We start from the raw sequence: 6965 nt of genomic DNA, 5'->3' as shown, positions 1-6965 counted from the left end.
CTATAGGTACTCAAGATTAACATGAGATTGGCCAAAACTTTGTGCGTTATGTCCCCTTTAACATAGTCAAGTCACCTTTATTTTATAGCACTACAGCACAGATTTAAGCAGCAGAAAATAACGACCATGGTGCAAATGGAATCAATTCTGTTGCTTCGCAGCTCCAGGAGAAAATGGTAAATGGTCGTTGTTCAGTTGAAGTCGTCTGCATCCGAAAACCTAGGCTGCTGACATGCTGCCTATCAGCCAATGACTTCGCAGGCAGCGTTTGTTCATGAAGGTAACTCATGAAACTGATATTGGACATGCTTCTGAGGCAGCTTAACGTTCAATGATCTACAACAAAATAGAACGAGCTTCGGTGATAACTAAGCTAATATTTAATTACTTAATAATACTGATTTCTCGCTAAAAATAACTTCAGATGCCATCTTTATTTTGCTCAACCATCACGAGATAGGACACACGGGATTGTGGGTATCAAGGCAGCGAAGGATGCATCTATTCTGCCTTTAAATATCGACCAGATGAAGGTATCTCAGGAGGCAGGAAGTGAAGCTAACATTGGACTCGACATGTCTTGATGCCTTCCTACCTTGAAATGTGTCTTCCAAAGGCAGCGTTTTCCAGTTTCGGATGCAGCCGTCAGTTCAGCGTTGATTCTACTACGGTACCAGACACGCTTGTTCTGTCTAGTCTTATTGGAAACATGCTTGTTCTTAAAGCTGTAGTTGAATCGGAAACATGTTTTTCTTAAGCCTATCTGGTGTTATTGAGAACATGTTGCTTAAGCTTTTAAGGTATTGACAATATACTCATTAGGTAATCCGTTAAAGGCAACATGATTGTTGCTGTTGAGATTTGCTATCAATTTGTGTTGGGGGATATCAGAATATGGTTTTGTTTTGGGGGGTTATCGCTGCTCTGACGATAGTGGTCCTGACAGAAATCAAAGGCTGCATGGATGCGCAGGGAGTTCTTGCCCAGAATAGAACCATACCGCCAATCCAAACTGTATGCTAATTTTCAATCATCTTTAACGATAGTGGTCCTGAAAGAACCTACTCTCGCATCGATTATCTGCTCATATCGCCAGCTCTCATTCCATTTATTGAAAAAGTTGATATAGTACCCCTTCTTCTCTCAGACCACTCCCCAATCGCATTGTGTCTTCTCCCATTTTCTGTTTCCTCTGGAAGTAAATGTTGGAGGTTTAACACCTCTCCTTTATGACCAAAATTTTTTTATCACAATTGCGCACCTCCTTAGTGGAGTTTATTCAACTGAATAGTGGTTTAACAAATAACCCTCAAGTATTATGGGAGGTAACAAAATGTTTTATCAGAGGGAAATGCATTGCTTTCATCTTTTCGTCAGAGGTCTAGGAATAGCCGTAGAATTGAGCTAGAGAGACAAGTCCAGGCGATGGAACAGGACCTTAAAAATACTTATTGTCAACGAAAAGAAAAATAATTAAGTGCACTTAAATCAGAGTTAAAAGAGCTGCTCTTACACAGAGCTCAATTTATTATGCAAATATATACGCTATAAAGAAGGATGGCATCTTTCATACTCAAAAATAAGATATAAATCAGATCTTTACTACAGATATTCTTATTATGAACAACTATATACTTCTTATTCTTCCTCTAGTTATCAACAAAATATATATTTTCTTCTGCAGTTTCCCCTCCCCAAATTTGATGAACATGACTTAGAGATGCTAAATGGCCCACTGTCACTAGACAAACTGAAACTGGCTCTAGACTCCATGCCAAAGAACAAAGCTCCGGGTAGTGACAGAATTCTCCCTGAATTAATTTCCGCAATCTGGGATATAGTTTTTTCACTTATTCTTAACTCTTTTAATTTCACGATCGAAAATGGAACCCTTCACAGGGATCAAAACACAGCTCTCATAACCCTTTTACTCAAGAAGGGCAAAGATCCCTTAGAATGTGCCAGTTATCGACCTATTAGTTTAATAACTACAGATGCGAAACTCTTCGCTAAAACGTTAGACTAAATAGACTAAATAACTGTATAGATAAAGTCATAAACTATGACCAGTCCGGTTTTCTCAAAGATCAATTTGCTTCCGATAACATCAAGCGACTTCTACATATTATTCACAGGTCCAGTTCCTATTCGGCCTCCTCCGCGGTCATTTCATTGGACGCGGAGAAGGCCTTTGATAGGATTGAGTGGAGTTTTCTTTGGGCAGTTCTTGATCATGTAGGGGCTGGACAGGGATTTATCAAAATGGTTAAAACACTTTACAATTGCTGTTCAGCACAGGTTCTTACAGGCTCTTTAGCATCTTCCTCTTTTGCCCTTGGCCGGGGCACCCGCCAAGGTTGCCCGTTATCACCCTTGCTCTTTACTTTATCAGTGGAACCACTGGCACAAGCAGTATGGCAAACTTTAACTATATGTCACGAATCCGGTTTGTGGCTTTCCGTCTGCTTGCCACCAGAGGTCACTCTTCCATTACATTGACTCTCACACTACACAGACTGTTACATGTCACTTCGGACTACAGTTCCCATCATCCATTGCATTGATTACACACACACAGCTGCAACCAATCAAACACACTTTATAAGCCTTGGACTTCCTCTTTCAGATCGCCGCATATTGTCTGCGTTCATTACTCTCCTAGTGATAGCAACTTTACGGAGCCATTCCGTGTTTCCAGAGTTTAGTTCCAGTTAGTCCTGTTTGTTTCCTGTTTTAACCTCGTATTCTCTGATCTCTGCCTGCCCTGGTATTATCGCCTATCTATTGGATTACCCGTTTGCCTTGCCCCGTGGATCACGTTCGCCGCCGATCGACCCCCATCTGTTTACTGGACTACTCGTGTGTCTTGCCCGTACCATACCTGTTTGCTGGTGTTCGACCTTGCCTGTGTTTTGACCATGTCTGTGAATAAAAGCTTGCATATGGATCTGCATGCCTCTCGTCTCGTTCGCCACATTACACTATACAACCCATTATCTGCGTAAATACCTCAAATAAAATCTCTCTCTATGCTGACGATATTCTGCTCTATGTTTCCAATATTTCTGTGTCCGTCCCTGAGTGCTTAAATCTTTTCAACATATTTGGCAGTCTTTCAGGTTACAAAATTAATTGGAATAAATCTGCTTTAATGCCGCTGAATGAGGCAGCTAGACAAGAATCTAATGGTTTAACTCCCCTGATCCCCATAGTCAAGCAGTTCACATATTTGGGTGTTACTATATTTCCCTTAGTACATCTTATTTCTAATTGTAATTATAAAACTCTCCTGAATAAAATCAAAGAGGACTTAGACAGGTGGTCTCTCTTATGTTTAGCTCTTCACGGAAGAATATCTACAATTAAAATGAATGTGCTCCCCAGGGTTAATTTTTTATTCTCCATGTTGCCTTTTCCACCGCCTGAAGGTTTTTTTAAGGAGTTTAATACAGCTATTTCTAGATATATATGGATGAAGAAAAAAACCCAGAATCCAACTTAAGATGATGCAGTGAACGAAATTAGATGGAGGTCTGTCGTTTCCTAATTTTGAATTATACAATTTAGCTGTTCAAATAAGGGCAATCAAAACCTGGGTTAATCCAGATTCTTCAGTTCCATGGCAAGTTCTGGAGGCGAATATTATTCATCCTGTTCGCTTACAAGATCTCCCCTTTTCAGGTATTTCAAAATCCTTGAAAACTTATGGACCAATTATCGAATATTCACTTGATGCATGGAAAAATGTTGAGAAAATGATGGGTGGCCCTTTTATATAAGACAACTCCGTTATGGCATAATAATAGTTTATGCACTGTTAACAAACCCTTTGTTTTTAAAGCCTGGTCTGATGCTGGTGTTCATACATTGAATGACATTTATTGTGATAATGGCCTCAAATTGTTTCAGGACTTAAGTGCAGAGTTTTCTTTACCTGGATTTTCTTTCTTTTTATATTTAAGACTGAGATCAGCTTTAAAGGCCTACGAAGTTCCTAGGGCCACCTATGTGCTCCCACACCCTCTGGACATTAATACTCCTTCTAGCAGTTTAGTTTCTAAGATTTATAATTCAGTCCTTTTACTGCAATATACTTATATTCCAGCTATCCACTCCTGGGAAAGGGAAGGTCTTGCTCAACCTGATTGGGACGTGGAATGGAGCAGATGTTTCACTGCTTCTAAGAATCTTGCACATCAGATGATACATTATAAATGTATCAATAGGGCCTATATCACTCCCAGTATACTATACAAGATATAAGCTAGATCTGATCCTTACTGTCATTTATGTAATAAATCTACAGTTGGCTCTTACTTGCATATGTTTTGGGAATGCCCAGTGTTGGCTCTTTTTTGAAAATTTGTATGTTCTGTTCTTTCGGATTGGATATACCTCGAGATCCCCTGCTTTTTCTATTGTTATGTTCTGTGTGCATTGAATTTATTTAATACACAAGTTTCACAATTTGAGTTGAATTACTGAAATAAATGAACTTTTCCATGACATTCTAATTTATTGAGATGCACCTGTAGATATGGATAGAACCATCCACTCCGACAACTTTTACTTGGCTATCATACTTCAGAGACATTGTCTTGCTGGAAGGTACCACTGCCAGGCTCAACGGCTCAAAGGACAACACTATTCGGAGTTGGACAAATATTGCTGTGATGTTGCTAGATAGGCTGAAATGTTGACATCCCTACTATGCTTTTCTGACTTTTATTTCTTTTATTTTTCTTCCGCTCCTTTGGTACAAGTGGATGGCTTCATGGCGTCTGATTGTACATAGTTCTTTTGAGCTGTGAATTGTGATATATGTTTCTGATGTGAAACTAAATCTGAGTAAAAATGTTGATCATAAAAAAAAAAGAAAGTGGTTTAAGAAAGACACCGCACATTATATTGTATTTGATTCATTAAGAAAGTGGTTTATTAAAAAAGACACCACACATGATAATGTATTTGATTTATTAAGAAATTTATTTATTAAGAAAGACACCACACATTATATTGTATTTGATTTATTAAGAAAGTGACTTATTAAGAAAGACACCACACATGTTATTGTATTTGTTTTATTGAGAAAGTGGTTTATTAAGTAAAACACCACACTTATTGTTTTAAGCATTTATTAAGAAAATGTTTATAACATGTATAAACAAGAGCACAGCTAGAGATGACACATGTATTAGCAAGAGCTTTGAAGAAAAAAGAAGGTGGGCATTACCTCAGCTGGTGTGTTTCAGACGAAGCATAAAAGACAGCAGAGCAAAGAATACTGAAGAAGAAAAATGTAAGGCTTTATATAAGGGAATTTCCAGACCTCATGACGTCACAAGGTATTGGAATCCACCTGCTGTGCTGTCTATAAAAGACTGAAGTGTGATGATTAAATCAGATGCTGCTTCGGGACCACCTGAAGAACCTCATGCACCAGAACCATTGCTAATATTGAATTTTTTTATATTTATACTTTATTTAATACATGTATATGTAGTTGTAGAATATTTGTACTGCTTACTTACTAATTGTAATAAATAAACTGACTTGTATTTATACAACACAATCTGCCTCCCCTTGCATTGATTTATAGCTAAGTCAGAACAGACCACAGAGAAGTCTTCTGTGACCTGTTTTGTAAGTATGTGTCACAATTTCGGTGGGGTCTACTTGGGCTTTGTTATCATGGAGCACATGGCCTTTTGTTTTGACGGCTTGCCATGTGCTCTGCTGTCATCCTGGTGTTCACCCCGCCCCTCTCGTTATCCCTGTTAGCTAATTCTCCCTTCTCACCTGCACCTCGTTTTGTCCTCATTATTCTTCCCTTTATCTGGCCCTCTTGAATGCTATCTTGTGTCAGTCCGTAATATGTTGTGCAGCAGCTTAGATCGTCTCTGTCCATGCTGTGTTTGTCTGAATCAGTTTTTTATTTTATTTTTTTCTAGTCTAGTCGGTCTGGCGTTCCTGTGTTTGTCACCCTCCTCTTTCTACCCTCCTGCCTCCCTAGAACTCTGGTCGGCTCCCGTCCTTGGCTCTCGCTACTCATAGGCCTGTCTCTCCACGGCAGTTCCGTCCTATTCCTCTCTGCCCACGCTCGATACCACCCCTGGAATTCATCGGCGGCATTCTATTGCCGGTTCGCCGCCTCTCTTCCCCGCGGGCTCGACCGCGGCTGGTCTAACCTCCACGCTGATCGGAACTGACTTTTTGCTGGGGTTTTGCTATCCGGCTGATTTATTTACTTTTTTATCACAGTTTCAATAAACTTGGATTTTGTTTTCACCTGCTGTTGGATCCCGGTCTCGTTTCTGACAGTATGAACAGATGCTTATGAGAAAGGACAGATTTGACTTTACCTAACCTGAGAATAAATATATTTTGTTCAATGAGAAACATGGCGGAATCGATGGATGCAACGTCTGTAGTTGATGGTAAATTTTTCTGCATGTCTGACAGAGGGAGAGAGAGAGATTGCCAAAGTAAAACATAAATCACAATACTTATAGGTATTAAGCAGTGACATTGTCAGGCTTTTTAATTTACAAAAAATAAGCTTTTTGAATGTGGCAGGATTGTAATATAACAATTAATAAGTTTTTATGCGATACAGATTAAAGTAGCTTCATAAATTACTTTTTTTAAATATTAAAAACGCAAAACACACCTGATGCGAATTCTTTGCTCTTCGTTTTCTATAAGCAGAGTTAACATACCCTGTTGTATTTTCTTGTAATTTATTAAAATAAGGTACACCGCCATCTTGTGCCGACTAAACTGACTTGAACGCACCTGACATCGTCATTACGACTTGTCAACTCGTAAGTACGAACATCCCAGGAGGACTTGAACGCAGCATAAGTCTAGTCACGTCTTGTTTCCTGATTATTAGCCTGTCTTGGATTATCCCTTTGTCTTGCTGTTTTGGACTATGTTTGCACCTTGCCTGGAATATAGCTTAT

At 39.1% G+C, this 6965-nt stretch overlaps 1 long non-coding RNA gene across 1 annotated transcript in view; it reads right to left on the bottom strand.

Annotated features, from left to right (window-relative positions):
* Window positions 1-972: 972 nt before the first annotated feature.
* Window positions 973-6965, bottom strand: part of LOC107669242 (uncharacterized) — a 17719-nt gene continuing 11726 nt past the window's right edge. The window contains exon 3 of the long non-coding RNA XR_001631960.1: window positions 973-1061. This is a non-coding gene — a long non-coding RNA (uncharacterized LOC107669242). The remainder of the gene's footprint in view (window positions 1062-6965) is intronic.

This window comes from Sinocyclocheilus anshuiensis, unplaced genomic scaffold, assembly GCF_001515605.1.
Source record: "Sinocyclocheilus anshuiensis isolate Anshui unplaced genomic scaffold, SAMN03320099.WGS_v1.1 scaffold592, whole genome shotgun sequence".
NCBI classification, from domain to species: domain Eukaryota; kingdom Metazoa; phylum Chordata; class Actinopteri; order Cypriniformes; family Cyprinidae; genus Sinocyclocheilus; species Sinocyclocheilus anshuiensis.
The sequence above is the reverse complement of the archived record's forward strand: the minus strand, read 5'-3'. Positions and strand labels throughout refer to the sequence as shown.